Source organism: Haemaphysalis longicornis, unplaced genomic scaffold (genome assembly GCF_048455015.1).
Source record: "Haemaphysalis longicornis isolate Haplotype H1 unplaced genomic scaffold, Haemaphysalis longicornis Haplotype H1 scaffold_10, whole genome shotgun sequence".
NCBI lineage: Eukaryota > Metazoa > Arthropoda > Arachnida > Ixodida > Ixodidae > Haemaphysalis > Haemaphysalis longicornis.
Window position 1 is genome coordinate 4,678,600 of NW_027526204.1, and position 17,262 is coordinate 4,695,861.

General features: G+C 51.6%; 1 pseudogene; it reads right to left on the reverse strand.

The window, feature by feature from the left end:
• Positions 1 to 7,460: 7,460 nt before the first annotated feature.
• On the reverse strand, positions 7,461 to 16,459 carry LOC144158086 (zinc finger MYM-type protein 1-like; annotated as a pseudogene).
• Between the last annotated feature and the right edge of the window lie 803 nt (positions 16,460 to 17,262).

A 17,262-nucleotide genomic window follows, 5' to 3' on the forward strand; every position in this document is an offset into this window, starting at 1 on the left:
GCGTTCCGAGGAGACGAAGGTTCTCAAATACCGGGCGCCCCAACGCTGTCCCCAAGAGGCACTGGCGTTCTTTGCGTTGCTCTCGCAACATGGAGGTCTCGCAAGCAGCGCGACTGCCCGTCAGCGGCGGCTCGTTTCCCGATCCACCCGATCAACTACGACAAAAGCCGTGCTACATTGGTTATCGCACCGGACCGGTATTCTGGAGGTCGTGGGTTCGGATCCCACCCGGCGGGCATTTTTTCACCACTTTCTTTTAGACTAAAAAAATTTTTCATCTCTTTCTATGACCCACCAGAACCTCCCCTTTGCTTTCCGAGGTTTTCTTGACTACCAACCCTTATTTTCTGTCTTATTTCACGGAGCCCCTCATTTCCTATTTTCTGATTCGCTACATGCTTAGCGAGGGCCTCTGTTCCGGCAGTTTTGGTGCCAAAGGGAGCTTAAGAGGGTTCAATGGTGGTCGACCACTCTCGACATGTCGTAGACACTCGAGTCACGGCCCGGGGGTTAAAAAAGAAGGTCCCCTTCACCCCGAGTAGTCCGAGTGGCGCTGGCTACCACCCCAAAGTGCAGGAAAACAAAAATACGTTAACATAAATACCCGAGAAAGTGCTGGGGAAACAGCCCCGCCGGTGGTTATCGCACCAGACCGGTATTCTGGAGGTCGTGGGTTCGGATCCCACCCGGCGGGCATTTTTTCACCACTTTCTTTTCGACTAAAAAAATTCTTCATCTCTTTCTATGACCCACCACAACCTCCCCTTTGCTTTCCGAGGTTTTCTTGATTGACTGCCAACCCTTATTTTCTGTCTATATATATATATATATATATATATATATATATATATATATATATATATATATATATATATATATATATATTGCCGCGTACCATGCATTGGGTTTGTTTATTTGTGTTTTGCTTTTACCGCCCGGCTGCGCCGGTCTGTGTTATCTCCGTGCCAAGGGAAGCGCGTGTTCCATTCTTTCTTTCTGTGCCGCATGTGTTATCTGTTCAGATAGGGAGAGCATTCCGATCTAACGTGAACATCCCGGAATAATCTTCTTGCATCTACAATGTTCTCGATGCGAATCGACGGTTCCAGAACCACGCGCGCCGAAAGATAAAAAGCCTGCAGAGCAGACGCCGGGGCATTCGATTCTGCGACGCTCGCTGACGCAAGTCACTTTGTTGACCGCTGCTTCGCCGCCTCTGTATTATTTTTAGTTGTTAGGGGAGCACAAGTTCGCTCCAATAAACTTGTTTCTCCTGCAAGACAACTGCGTCGTCCTTGTCTTCGTGACATCTGGTGGAGGGGCGGGGTACGCACCCTTCATGCCCACTACAACCTCTGGAAGCCGCCAAGCCAGTCCAACAAGAGCCAGCCTCCGCGTGCAAGATTTACCACCCGAGTTCGGTCTACTACCGGAGAAGACGAAGAAGAAAAACGTCGCAACCAGCACCATGCTCAACCAAGCCAATCCTCCTGTCGTTCTGCAGCAGCCACGGGAACCGCCATCATTCCGAGGAGCCCCCGCAGAAGACCCAGAAGAATGGTTGGAAAAACTGGAGCGCGTCCGGAAATTCAACAGGTGGGACGACGCAGAAACGTTCCGGCACATTTTCTTTTACTTGGAAGATTCGGCTCGCACTTGGTTCGAGAACCACGAGAGCTCCTTGACAAACTGGGCTCAGTTCAAAAGCGAGTTCACTAAGACCTTCACTACCGTGGTCAGAAAAGAACGCGCAGCGCTTTTACTCGAAACTCGAACGCAGCACCCCAACGAAGGGGTAGTGATCTTTGTTGAGGAGATGAAGAGGTTGTTTCGACGTGCGGATCCGGAGATGACAGAAGAAAAGAAACTAAGGTTTCTCATGCGAGGGGTAAAGCAGGAGCTTTTTGCTTGCCTTGTCCGCAATCCTCCCAAGACGGTGGCCGAATTCGCGTCTGAGGCGGCCGCGATGGAGAAGACGCTGGAAGTTCGAACGAGGCAGTACGATCGCCCGGTCAACGTGATGGTTTCCGAGACGATCGGTGCCGGGGCTACAAGCTCCGACACACTGCGTGAGACCATCCGAGCAGTGGTCAGGGAGGAGCTTCGGAAGCTTTTTCCGACGACGCCGCAACCTCAAGAGGCTTCCCTGACTGACGTCATCCGCGAAGAGGTTCAACACGCTTTGGGCACTTCTATGCCATCCGAGGCGCCCCGCGAGGCACAGGCGATGACCTATTCCGCGGCTGTTCGTCGACCCCGCCCTGCTCCAACCCGTCTACAAGAAGCTCCACCGTACCGCCGTCCACTCTCTCCGCCGTCCCCACTCTCGCCGCCGTCGACCGTACCGCCGTACACAGCCCAAACCCAGACGCCGAGGAAGACTGACGTTTGGCGAACGCCAGATCATCGTCCACTGTGCTACCATTGCGGGGAGGCCGATCACATCTATCGTCGCTGCCCGTACAGGAGACTCGGACTGCGTGGTTTCTCCGTCGACGCCCCACGCCCCCGACCCGGCCAGCGCCCTACTGAGATCGACGAATACCTGTCCAACACCAACCGAGGACCAGCCCGCTCACACCGATCGCCATCGCCCTACCCATACCAGTCGCCTAACCGCCGTAGCAATGCTGATTACGCACGTGGAAGGTCCCCCAGCCCACGCGGGGGAAACTAAAAGCGGCAACTTCTGGAGGTGAAGTTGCTCTACGGCGAAAAACTGGAAACCCTCCAACGACGCAAGGACGCGCTGAAGACAGTGATTCACGACATGCCCTCATCCCGACGACCCGACCTAACCCTGACGAGACTCCCGAACACGACGACAGCTACACGGCGCGACGCGTACCCGACCTGATCGAGACGTCCGTTGAGAAGACGACGACAACGACGATGCACAGTGCCCGACCATCAACACGTACAAGCAGAGATACGACGCCCCGACGAACCCGGAACTCGAGGAAGACTGCATCTGACGTCAAGGTGTCCATCGACGGCTTTGACGTAGTCGCCCTCGTAGACACGGGAGCTGACTATTCGGTAATGAGCGGACCATTTGCGTCTAAACTGAAGAAAGTTATGACCAGATGGGACGGTCCGCACATACGCACAGCAGGAGGCCACCTCGTGACGCAAAGTGGAACGTGCACATCGCGCGTCACCATAGACGGCACAACGTACCCTGCGGCGTTCGTCGTTCTGCCTAACTGCTCCCGCGACGTGATTCTCGGAATGGACTTTTTGACGGACAACGGCGCAATAATTGACCTGCAGACCAAGTCGATAACATTTTCCTCCGATCACTCCACGACGCCGCAGCCGAACCCCGATCACCGTGCTGCTGTCAGGATCGCCGACGATCACATCACCCTGCCACCCCGCGCAAGCTTGATGATCGCCGTCTACTGTGAGGATGCTGCTTCTGACATCGACGCTATCGTAGAGAGTGATCGAAGGTTACTTCTCGACCGCGGTGTCTCCGTCGCAAGAGGCATTGCGCACTTTAAGCAACGCCAATCTCACGTTTTGGTCACTAATTTCACCGAAGAGTACCAGCATTTAAACAAGGGAGCTGCAATTGCGTTCCTCGAAGAAACGCAAGAAGCAAGTGATGTGATCGCGGTCGCCGACTTTGACCGCACACCCGTAGAAACCTTCAAGCTCCCGCAGCCATTCGACGTGAATCCGGCGCTACCGCAAGAACAACGGAAAAAATTATTGGCTTTGCTGCGTCGCTATAGCGAATGTTTTTCGTCGAGCGCAAAACTACGTCAGACCCCTCTAGCGAAGCACCGAATAATAATCGAAGACGGAGCCCGACCTACCCGACAGTCACCGTACCGCGTCTCTTCACATGAGCGGGAAGCCATCCGGACTCAAGTCGACGACATGCTCAGCGACGACATTATACAGCCATCGAAAAGCCCCTGGGCTGCGCCCGTCGTACTCGTAAAGAAAAAAGACGGCACATTAAGGTTTTGCGTTGACTACCGGCGACTGAACAAAATCACGAAAAAGGACGTGTACCCCCTCCCCCGAATCGACGACGCCCTCGACCACCTCTGCCACGCGAAGTACTTCTCATCGATGGACCTGAAGACCGGCTACTGGCAAATTGAAGTGGACGAGAGAGACCGAGAGAAGACTGCATTTATAACCCCAGACGGCCTATACGAGTTCAAGGTGATGCCGTTTGGGCTGTGCACAGCACCAGCGACGTTTCAAAGAGTCATGGACACTGTGCTAGCTGGCCTTAAGTGGCACACCTGCCTCGTATACCTCGACGACGTAGTGGTATTCGCCCGGACTTTCGACGAACACCTTGCAAGTTGGAGTCTGTACTCGAGGCCATTCGTACGTCGGGGTTGACGCTGAAGCCTGAAAAGTGCCGTTTCGCATACGGGGAACTCAAGTTCTTGGGCCACGTCGTCAACGCCGCGGGAGTCCTACCTGACCCGGCAAAAACTTCAGCCATTGCGAACTTCCCAAGGCCGAAAGACAAGAAGGGCGTGCGAAGATTTCTCGGGCTGTGCGCATACTACCGGCGCTTCGTCGCAAACTTCGCACGAATTGCAGAGCCGCTCACGCGCTTGACGAAAGATAGCACCCCTTTCAGCTGGGAAAACGACCAAGAAATAGCATTCGGCGAGCTGCAAAAACGCCTGCAAAGCCCGCCCGTGCTCGCTCATTTCGACGAAAATGCCGAAACGGAAATGCACACGGACGCCAGTGATATAGGCTTGGGTGCCGTCCTTGTCCAAAAGCAAAGCGGCTGCGAAAGGGTAATCGCCTATGCCAGCCGTGGTCTGTCGAAGGAGGAGAAAAACTATTCTGCCTCTGAGAAAGAGTGCCTGGCTATTATATGGGCGATTTCAAAATTTCGCCCTTACGTGTATGGAAGGCCATTCAAGGTTGTAACAGACCACCATGCGCTGTGTTGGCTCGCCAATTTGAAGGACCCCTCTGGCCGTCTTGGGCGGTGGAGCTTGCGCCTGCAGGAGTTCGACGTTACAGTCGTTTATAAATCCGGCAGGAAACACTCCGACGCCGACTGCCTGTCCCGCGCCCCCGTCGACCCACCACCACAAGACTCTGATGAAGACAGCGCGTTCTTCGGGATCGTGACGGAGAGCGACCTAGCCGCCCAGCAGCGTGCCGACCCCGACTTACGCGTCATAATCGAGTACCTCGAGGGATGCAACGTTGCCGTTCCTAGGACCTTCAAACGCAGCTTACCAGCATTCAGCCTGAGAAACTCCGTCCTTGTGAAGAAGGATTTCAGCCCCGGAACAAGAGCGAATTACCTTCTCGTCATCCCCGCGGACCTTCGTGACGAAATTTTGGAAGCGTGCCACGACGACCCGTCTTCCGGACATCTGGGCACGGCCCGCACTATTGGAAAAATCAAGGCGAGGTACTACTGGCCCGGCCTTACCTCTGACGTCACCCACTACGTCCGGAGCTGCCGTGACTGCCAGCGACGAAAAACGCCGCCGACAAGACCCGCCGGACTTCTGCAACCGATCGCCGTCCCATCGAGACCATTTCAACAGATTGGAATGGACCTTTTAGGCCCGTTCCCTACGTCACGATCACAGAACAAGTGGATTGTCGTAGCGACAGACTACATGACGCGCTACGCAGAGACCGCCGCTCTTCCGAGGGGGACTGCACAAGAAGTGGCAAAGTTCTTTATAAGCCAAGTTGTGCTGCGACATGGAGCCCCGGAAGTCCTAATCACAGACCGTGGAACGGCATTTACTGCGGAGCTGATGCAAGGAGTATTACGCTACAGCAACACGGATCACCGAAGAACGACGGCGTACCACCCCCAAACGAACGGACTAACAGAACGTCTGAACAAGACAATCGCAGATATGCTGTCAATGTACGTTGACGTTGAACATAAGACTTGGGACGAAGTGCTCCCGTATGTCACGTTTGCGTACAACACGGCTATCCAGGAGACGACGCAGCTGACGCCGTTCGAGCTTGTCTACGGTAGAAGGCCGACTACGATGCTCGACGCCATGCTTCCGCACGTAGAAGACGATGACCTCAACGCCGACGTCCACGGATATCTTCAACGTGCGGAGGAGGCCCGCCAGCTCGCTCGAGTTCGTATAACGGACCAGCAGCTAGCTGGTGGATGCGGGCCGCTACAACCTCCGACGCCGAGACTCCCATCCGACGACGCGGACTGAGCGAGAAACTTCTGCGACGGTATTTCGGACCCTACCAGATTCTGCGACGTGTTGGCCAACTTACCTACGAAGTGATCCCCGATGGTGACTCCGGCACATCACGACGACGTACGCGGCCCGAAGTCGTCCACGTGGTTCGCTTAAAACCTTTCTACGAACGATGACGAACTTTTATTTTCATTTTCGGACTGTCGCTTATGTTAGCATCGGGTCGATGCACTCTTAGAGGGGGGGGTAATGCCGCGTACCATGCATTGGGTTTGTTTATTTGTGTTTTGCTTTTACCGCCCGGCTGCGCCGGTCTGTGTTATCTCCGTGCCAAGGGAAGCGCGTGTTCCATTCTTTCTTTCTGTGCCGCATGTGTTATCTGTTCAGATAGGGAGAGCATTCCGATCTAACGTGAACATCCCGGAATAATCTTCTTGCATCTACAATGTTCTCGATGCGAATCGACGGTTCCAGAACCACGCGCGCCGAAAGATAAAAAGCCTGCAGAGCAGACGCCGGGGCATTCGATTCTGCGACGCTCGCTGACGCAAGTCACTTTGTTGACCGCTGCTTCGCCGCCTCTGTATTATTTTTAGTTGTTAGGGGAGCACAAGTTCGCTCCAATAAACTTGTTTCTCCTGCAAGACAACTGCGTCGTCCTTGTCTTCGTGACAATATATATACATATAATTTTTATTTTATTTTTATTTTTAAACTTCTAGCTCTCTCCATCCCCTTTTCCCGCGGGCTTTGCCGATCGTGGCTACTGCTGAATTGGCGTAGCACACACTACATAGGCGTACAATTTTCCAATCTGTCGTGAGAGTGTGACGGTGCCCCGAGTGAACTCAGAAAGTTCTACATGTTCGCTGAAACGGTAGTACAAAAAATTGAGAAAACTGGTACATGGTGTCATCATTTATTTTTTTGTAAACAAGACATTAGGGGCTATAGTGCAATAAACAAAAAATGGAATATCTACAAAAGCATGAATGAAATAAAATATCTAGAAAAATCACACCTAAAGCATACATACCCCCCCCTCCCCACACACACACACAAAGTATATGGAGTCATGTATAAGTGCAAACACAACAAATAAAATCACGAATCGGAGTGTTTTATACAAAAAGGAAACGCACATACATGATATTTTACAAATGCTTCCATGGAATGGTGTCCTGTACGCAGGTTACTCATTCAAAGACAGAAATGTATTTTTGCGTACAGCCGATCTGCAGATAAATTCGTCAGCAGTGAGACCTAGGTTTATCTTTCGGCTAAGCTCTTTGTGCCCATGGAGAAGAGCAACATGAGCCTTGTCTGGCCCATTGTCGACCTCAAATATGTTTTGACTCGGCGGAGGCATGAGAACGATCGCTCTGACGTGCACTACGTGACTGGCACACTCAGTGCAATTTTGACTAGCGTGGCTATTTCAGGAAGCAACCCTCTCAGGTGCTCTCCTTTTTCCCCTCTGAACATCTGAACAACGTCTTCAAGTGTTCATTGCGCTGCCTTGCAATGTCAAGCAGCATGTCTCGGTGCAGCTTTAGGCGCTCAGTTTGAAAATCTGAGCCGTAAAACTGGGAAACGTATGCGGCGTCGGCCCTTCCAGCGAGGAACTGCTTAATATTGATGATCTGCTGCCACGTATCGGCGGGATAACGGCCATCTAAGGAAGAAAGCACCGTGTCCACTACGTTGTAGTACAACTGACGCTACAGGTCTTCAGTATAGTGAAACACATGACCTCCAGATCCATCGTCGTAGCGGCGTGTTTTTTTTTTTTTTTTGAAGCTGGGATCGATGGCTCTTCAATCCCGAGTTCACTAGCTTCGGCCAGGCTCTCAGCCCAAAAGCGGGAAAAGCTATGACGGAGTTCACTAAAGCTTTCCCAAGCAGCCTTAATCATCCTTTTAGCTTCAGCGGAACTCACCGTTTCTAAGCGTGAGAATACTAGTTCCATTAACTTGAGCATGAAGTAAGACTGAAACTTTAAAGCGCCTTCGCGAGCCCAGAAGCCTTTGCGCTGCTCTCACTGCGTTACTTCTTGCAAAAATAAGATTAGCGGCCTGTAGTTCTTCGAAACAGAACTTAGGGAAGAAGCTTTAAGAGTCCACCTGGTGGGGCAAAACTTTACCAAACTGACGCTTTCTTCCTCTTCCTGAAATCTTTTGAACCAATCTGTGACAAAACCTATCAGCTCCGTTACCACACTCATAATGTCACGGCATCTGTCAACTTTTTGCATCACGTCGTTCAAAACAAGGTTTAAAACATGGGCGAGACAGTGCACATATATAGCTCTAGGCTCCTCCTCTCGTGTGAGAGCTTGCAGCCCACTGTGCTGCCCTCTCATGTTTGCCGCGCCGTCATAGCACTGTCCGCGACACTTTTCAATGGGTACGTTAAACCTATGGAGAATGTCCTTGAGTATTTTCAGCAGTATTGCTGCTTTCGTGTCTGTTGTGTGAAAGAAACCGCAGAACAGTTCCTGCACCTCAAAACTTTGGTTTACAACACGAAAGAAAATGGACACCTAGCTGCTCCTTGACGGATAAATCTGTCGTCTCGTCCATTATCACTGCGTAGTGACCGGCGTCACGGACATCTTCAGACCTAGCGTCACTAAATAAAGGCTTCGTAGCTTATTTAGTGACGACCATGGAGGCCGACCATGGAGGTCACGTGGTGGGCCGACTCCGGCGGCTTGAGAAAGGGAACGGCGGAGGGAGCGGCTTCAACGGCGGTGGGCTTGCGAAGGCTAGCTGGGTGACGTCATGCCGTCTCCTAACTTTTTCTTCCTCCATGGCCGTTGGCGACCTGCCGGGAAAATCCCCTTCGCTCAGCGATGGCGAGAGCCACAGTTCGTTCTTTGCTCAGTTTGTGTTTCTTCGTTGTGAAGTAAAGTGAAATTTATCGCTGCTGTGACATAGCGCGCAAAGACCGCAGTGCTGTACGACCCCAAACAATGCTCCCGTTGTCTGCGTTCGCCACCCCGCGAGCATGTTGCTATGACGACGACAAACGCTTTCTATCTCAAAAACGAAGGCCGTTTTTCGATTGAAACTTTGGGTGAGGGTTAGAATGGGCAAATTGAAGGCGAAGACAACAGCTTAGAACATGACATCGCACCGAGGAATTAGCGACGAAGCTCTTTTCGCTTCGAAGCGGGAGGGCTGGGCGACGCCATGTTAGTCAAATCAAACAGGAGGCAGCAAAGGATGATGGGATAGAGTGCTGGGCACAGTGGGCTCAAGTCATGGCGGGACTCGGCTTCACAAATGTGACGTCAGGGCCTCTCCTAACCTTTTCTTTCCTCCATGGTCTGGCCGCTCGCGCTGACGGCTGATACGTCACTTCCGCCTGCCCGTAATGGCCGCGTTTTGCAGAGTTTCGTTTTCAAAATCGTCGATTTTTGCTGGTCGCTTGCGGCGTAATTACGCACATTTTAGGCGTCATACTTCGTACATCACGGTCTTTTTAGTCATACTATGCAGGAACAGTGATTTCGCGCGGTCGAAATTTTGAGTGCAGTTGGCCTTTAAAATCGTCGGGGCAGTCTGCCGGTCGAGCGGCGGGTCTGTAGCAGACGACAAGACAAACGTCGACAAAAATGAACTCAGTAACTACTCTACGTTTAAACCGAACTTGCTGGACACGTGCTGACGCGTATGGTTTCATAAGTCAAAAGAAAATTTTTCCCAGCCCTCTTCCTAGCGCGAAAAATGCAGCACGCGCGCAGCGAAAAAAGCACGTGCCAAAGCGGCGGCAGCCCCTGCGTACTCCCGCGGCGGGGAGAGTGCAGCGCTGCCCTCGCCCGGCAAACTTTAGCTTCGCCTCCCTATAGCTGAAATATGTAAGCTTTTAGAGAATGATTTTCTTGCGAGAATCCTTGAACCGGTCGGGAGCGGAAGGTCGGTCAAGGGGTCAAAGCGAGGTCACCAGACGTTATGTCTGTGACAGTTGCACTGCTCAAAGTTGCTGGTCGAAGTTTCCGTTCGTCACGCGTCTGAAACTGGCGACGCGGCGGCTGGTGTGCGTGAATGGGTTAGGCGACCAGGCTTTGTTAGCCGCTCCACGTGTTCACAAAGGAAAGGAATTCTGGCGGCGCGGAGCCCAAACATAGGCGCGCACGGTATAAGACGTGCGGCCCGAGAGATGATTCCCGTCATTAGGTCTGCTTTTAGTGGTTGGTTTTCATTTCTGTTATATTTGTGTTTTGCGAAATGCCTTTGGGTTTCTGTATGAGAGTGAGAGAGGTGGGTCACGTGACTATTTTGAACTCACCTAGCTGTTGTTTGCCACGGTGGCCAATTAGTGGCCTAGTGTGGGCTAATGAATGAGCCATCCTCACTCTCAAGTTGTGACGTCCCGTTTGTGGGCGGGGCTTTAGTGGTAAAATCGAAGAGTTTGATGTTTTGAGGAGAGGAGAGGAGCGACGAGCCCCGCTCGATGCGGGCCTTGCCCGACCTCTTGTTTGCGATCACGAGCCACGAGTTGTAAATACATAGTGTAAATAAAGTGTACACATATTGTACATTTTGAGTTTACTTGGAATAGACCGTCGTCGGCTATGTGCCAACGAGCCAGCGAGTCGTCGTCTCATCGAATCAACGCTTCGATAACCGACTTCGGCGTACTTTTTGATTATGACCTGTCCTGGAACAGCCACCTGCATTTGCATCACAAAAAAGAAACTGCGTGTAAATTAACGGGGAAAGAACACATGAGGGCAGCACAAGCGCAGACTAGTTTATTATTGCACACTTCAAAGCCTTAAATGCCCAAGCGCCCAATCGTCACGCCCCCAATGCGTCACAGTTCTCGGAGCACTCAGCCGCACGTACAGAAGAAAAACGTAACAACAAAACCACAAAACAAACTTTGAGGCGAATGAATGGCGAAAAACAGCAAAGATAACCGCATCACACACGAGTTAAAGGGGTCCTGAAATACCTTCCGCCGATGCGTGGATGTACATGTAACCAAATAAAGCAATGTATTAGCAATCTCCTCCCGCAAGAATTTTGTTGAAGCGATGAGTATTAGCTGAGAAATCGTAAATCAAAAACCGCGCATTATCGTCGCGCCGCGTTTCCTCCTCCTTTCAACTTACTCTCCGCTGTTGACGGCGAGAGAGCCTTCCCTCCCATGATGCTGCGCTCCTCGGCGGTGACGTACTTCCGCTATCGCGCTGCTCATACCGCCGTCTGCTACGGGCAAGCTTTGTTGACATCTTGAATCCCTCACTCCGATCAAGGCTGGAAAAGCGAACGAAAAATCTGGACGCATTTGTGCAGCGGCCTGGCCTTGCCCTTTCGCGGTGTGCGTTGCTGAAGGGCAGCACGTGACTTTAATCGGCGGCGAACTCGCAGCCGCTCGGGGAGAACCGTGCGCTCGGTCCCTCATACCCCTCATGCACTGCGCACTGTTTATCCAAAAAGCGCCGTATCAGATGTGGCCCCGCTGGTGCGGGGTCTTATTTTGTGGCGGTGGTAATTCCTGCCGGCGGCATGTGAAAAAGACATTTTAAACCTATACAGAACCCGTGCACAAAACGCCAGTTCAGCTTGGGGCGACGCGTGGTGGAGAGCGGCAACGTTGGCAAAACATGCTCCGCCGCGGCTCTGAGCTTTCTTAAAGCGCTGGAGCGAGCACCATTTCTTTGACAATATCAAACATCGGTTGCCCTGGCAACAAGGCACAAACCACTCTAGAAGTCAGTTACGGTTGCGTGATCTCGGTTCAGCTTGGGGCCCCACCTCGTGGCATATGGGCACTGCAGGCATACTACTCACTCCCATTTGGAAGTGCGAGATGCGTTTGACATTACAGGAGGGGATGGTGTGTGTGTTGTGGACGCCTTTGTTTCGCGATGAAATGCGACGTTGTGCTTCTGCGGGTGGATAGTGCTTCCCATGGTCTGGATTATCTTTCTCAAGAGGCGTACTTCTCAACCTCGCATGGGGTATGTGCAGTGTGCGTGGCTAAAAGCCATCTCGGCTTGTGCGCCAGAGTTAAGTTACTTGCTGTTCGTCCCCGCAAACCGCGCGCGAGGTGAGTGCCGAATTTACGAGGGTCAGGAGGAGGCAATCCATCGTCTGTCAATCGTGGTTCGGACTTGCAACGCATGTTGTGACGTTGTGTTCGTTCGAAACGCATCTCTGGATTGTTTGGAAGTTGAATAAACTGTATGCGGCAAACCCGGGCATTCGGCTCAGGGCGTTCTTTGCGATTGCACGAAAGAAGTGCCACGGGACTTCAACGCTTTCTTTATTGAACGTACTCAGGTAAGAGAATATTCATGTCGTGTTATGGCCGTGTTGCATTCAATACAAACGGTTAAGAGTTTGTTTACACTTGTTTCGTTTGTCGTAAAATGTCCAAGCACTCCGGCACTCCGCTGGCAGATCAGCCGGCGAGCCGACGCTGAGCAGACGACTCATCTCTTTGCCGGAAGTGCGTGAAAAAGCCGCCCAATAGCAGGATGTCTAGCTCATGACGAACATCTGGGAATTGATGATGTAGACATGTGAAGATGGCGGCGTCCAAAAACACGAAGGAAACGGTGAGAAAAAAGCGACAAACTTTGCAACAAAAGTGTGAGCTTTCCGCTGCGCGTAAAAGAGTAATACTTGGCACAGATCATGTTGACGACCCAATCTAACGATTGCGCTAGTCAATTTAGTGTGCTCAAAACGCCTTTCAGGGCCCCTTTAAGACCCACCCCCACTCCCACCCCCAACACGCATGCCCAGTAGAGGCACGCGAAATCGCGCTCAATGCGCATCTAAATATGCAACTTCTCGACTAAGCAGGGCGATATACGGACGACTGATGCAATCGGAACCACCTTTAATGATGGAACCACCTTTCTACAATTTCTCGTGTTTGCTGGTTCTTATGTCGGAATAAGATGGCTGTGCGTTCAAACACAGGGACACAATCAGGAATGCATGAGTGGCAATGGGAAGACAAGTGGCTCAGGTGACGTCTTTTTTTCTTTTGAATAGTTAATGTTCTTTAAGCCTCACATTTAAACACCGTTCCATCTCGTATGCTTTCCCACAGTCAAGTGGTATCGAGTAAACGACCCCTGTAGCACACGGTACGAACTAATTTTTGGTGATTAATGCCACATGTCCCCTGACGGTTTCTTGCCTTTTTGTTCACTCTGGGACAGACCTTACCCAACTTATTCGGAGCCGAAAACACTACGTTCACGTCATACCGTCGTGCCACTTTTTTTTTTATTCCGTGAGACATCTTACGAACATAGGGCACCACGCCGAAGTTTTGGGGTTTTTCTTTTGGTATTTCGGCGTCCTTGTCAGACTTTACCCACTTTAACAGCTTTTCAGTGGCCCTGGAAATTATATGGTCAGGGTACCCAGATTTTGTTAGCTTCTCTATAGAGAAGCTATAGAGAACCTGCTCTAAGACGCTGGTGGCCGTTGAATGACTGCAGGATTTGGATATGGCAGACTTCAGGCAGGAAAGGGCAATGCCTTGCTTCACCACTCGATCTCTAGGCAATTCAAAGGTAAATCGTAGACCCTGAGCACACTCCTTGAAAACCTTAATTCAGTACATCAGGGCACACTCTGCAAGGGGACCTGTCCACCACCACAAGGAAATCGTCCATACCGGAACACTTTCACAACTCGCAACAAGCCCCTCAAGCTTCTCTTTCAGAGGCCGATCCACTCTTCCCAGAAAAAATATTACTGAGAACAGGGGTCACTCCGGACCCTATGCACACGCCACTCTTCTGAGTAAATGCGCCTCCATTCCACTCGACCACGGTCGAAGCCAAGTAGGCAAGTGTGCGTGTCGCGCTATTTTTTTTTTTAGTAGAAATATTATTCCCAAGTAAAAAGAGTTCTGCTAGCTCCACAACGTTCGCAAGCGCGCGTATAGTTTGTTGGCTTCAGTAATGATCCGTTTCCCCGAAGTCCGGTGTCGACCAGGAACCCAATCGCCCGGGCTCCGGTTGATTTGGCAGGCGGCTGGCTGGGCGATGGTGTTGAAGTTCTTGGAGACAGCGGTCGAATTGACGAACTCGAGGCGTTGAGGTTGATTAAATAAAACGAAGGGTTTGGGAAAACTGGGTACATGAACGATAAAGGAAAAACTGCAAACTTCAGCTAGACGCTAGCTCCGAGTGCGCACAAATCACTCGAGCTCCACAACTTCGTCTAACTCTCCTATTCTCGGAGCGTACACAAACCGCTCGAGAAACAACGGCCGAGACTCTGTCTCGCCACAAGATCCGTCTAGTTGCCCGGTGCGGCGCTGCACCCTAAACCTCCGACGCGATCTTAACCTCGACTAGGGGACTCCTAAACCCCAACCTAGCGTTAACGGTCGAGACTCCTTGTCCCGCCGGGAACTGCCAGCTCAGCGCTCAGACAAGAACGATTTCCAACGGCCAAGTTCGGCCTTATAAAACCTCGAGATCACCCTCTCTCGGGAACGCCCCTGTAGCGTTCGAACACGCGTATGGGAGTGCCCGAATTCATGTAGACAGCTGTCACTCAGCACGCCACGGAATATTCATTGAGGCGCCGCTATCTCCGGATCAACGGCACGCTCGCAGACGAGCAAGTTCGGGCGACCCCGCGGGGTGAAAGCGAAAGACGGCGACAGTGCGTCATGCTGACCAGGGCGCGACAACAATGGAGACGCCGGTAATCCCACCACCTCCGCGCGTCGAGCAGACGTTCCGGGAATCTGGCGGCGCTGTTTGCTTTCTCAATGGGGGATTATCCTTAAGGTATGCGGTGGACCAGACGATCCGTCTCCCGTGCGCGCCGTGACGAATTAGCGTCGACTGCTCTACAGTGTTGGCAGTGCTACGTCGTCAGACAGGGCGGCGGCTTCCCACGCGCAGCCCCGGAGCCTGGCCGCTAATCTCATAAGTGGACCTTACAGCTTCTAACCTTTTTTATTGTACTAAAAAAAGGCGGATATTGCTACGTATGCGGTTAGTTTAAAACATGTGATGGCGACGGCGGTACAGCGCGGCGGTGTAGCAGAGAAACCCCGGGCGAACGCGTCCCTGCGCCCGGCGGAGCGCCGTGCAAGTCGGTGGAGAAGCGCGAGCTCCACGGGACAGGTTTCCCCAACCTCCCGTCATAGGCCGCTGGGAACTTGTTTCGGCGACTCTCCGCCAGGGGCAAACGTCGTCAGCAGGGAGCTACTTTGAACGGCGGTACCTAGTGCGCTGTGCGCCCACGAAGCTTAGGATTTCGCCAAGGTTATTTTTAGAGCTTATAGTGCTTATTTGGATCAAATTTTGTCAAAGAAAATATTGAGTGCAGTTGGCCTTTCATACAGAGAAAACACAAGTTTGTTTTATACAATAGATTTTGTGGTGCCCCCAGCGCTTGCCCTGAAGCAAACGATGCGTTATTCACTGACAAATTAATTAATTAACCATTAATTAATCAACCAATTAATCGATTAATTAAGAAAACCTGTTTGATATCCTAACCCAGCTAGGAAACTGCATTGAAGAGCCAATTTCACCCTGCGACGTCGATGTATGCCATCGTGTGCCGGTCCCAAGCGAGTAAAAATATCGTTCAGTTCATTCACCGACGTAAACGTAATGCAGTTCTTGAGGCCGCAAAGAAAAAGAAGCTGACATGCGAAGAACTTGGGCTAAGTCATACTGCACCCATCTTCATTAATGAGCATCTGTGCCCAGATTGCAAGCGTTCGCTCGGACAAGCTATCGCAAAGAAGCGAGAAGCTGGCTGGAAATTCGTGTGGGTTCGCAACGGTAACACATATGCTCGCAAGTCAGAGAAAAGCAACGCATTGAAAATCGGCAGTGCATCAGATCTATTGAAAATGACCTAGAACGCAATATGGCAAAACTGAACAGGAGGCAAAAACAAAACAAAAATGGGTAGCTGTGAAGCTGTGAAGCACACTCAGGCTCGTTCATTTAAATTGTCGCTCAAATAATCATAAGACAGACGAGCTGAAATTACTTTTCGACACATTCAGGTTTCCCTTCCATGTCATTACGCTCACGGAGACCTGGTATCCCGATGACTCTGGTTGTTTTGTTTTAAACGGCTACACGCATTTTACACTTAACAGATCTGGGGAGGCGTATCCTTACAGATTCTGAACACTGTTGTTCCAGCAGAAAATAGCACATTCTCGACTATTACGCCGGACTTTGAAATAAGTGTATTTACTGTGCTGTACCGTCCACCAGACGGCAAGCTAGACTCCTTTTTTTCCATGCTAGGAGCTCTTCTTGATCACGTGTCTTTGAACCAGCAATTTTTATATCTTGGTGGTGACATGAAAAATTCCCCGCATTTCCCAGAGGGGAAGAATGTGAAAGTGCGATTGCACGAGTTGAATTTGCGCGGTTCGGTAATGTTCGCGAAAGAAAGATCACACACACACACACACAACTACAAAGAAAGAAAGATGCATTTATTCACAGACACCTATTTGTGTTGTCGTTGTACTTGATTGCTAGAGCGGATCTCAGCTTTGAAATTTCGTGTCAGTACTCTTAAGCGGGTGCATTAGCCCTTCTCACGCCCGATTCCTGGCCAATCCCCCACGTGGGTATGTGCCATGTCAGCGGCCAGGCAGCGCGCGCCCATCTCCCCCCGTTGCCAAGGAAGACGAGGAGATTCCTGGCCAATCCCCCACGTGGGTATGCTATGCGGACATCGCCGGTGGACGCAGGTTCAGGGTCGCTTAAAAGAAGTGCATTCGCACTTAATATCGATGTTAGTTCTTCTTCCCCCGCACAGCTTGAGCTAACCAGTTTATTAGATGCATATGGGTTTCGTAATATCATTGATCAAGTGCCGACACGCGTCACACAACGAACATAACGAACACGGAAAAGCAAAATGTGCAGTGCTCACGGATTGAAACGCGACACTGCGAGCGCGTGGCCGCCAATACATGCAGCGCCGCACGTGGACGCCCGTGGAAGCTAGGTGTTGCATTGTGGCACGGCCGCTGGATCAAAGCGCACAAGGTGCGGCCTGCTGCGTGGAGCCGCCGCGCATTGGCGAGGGAG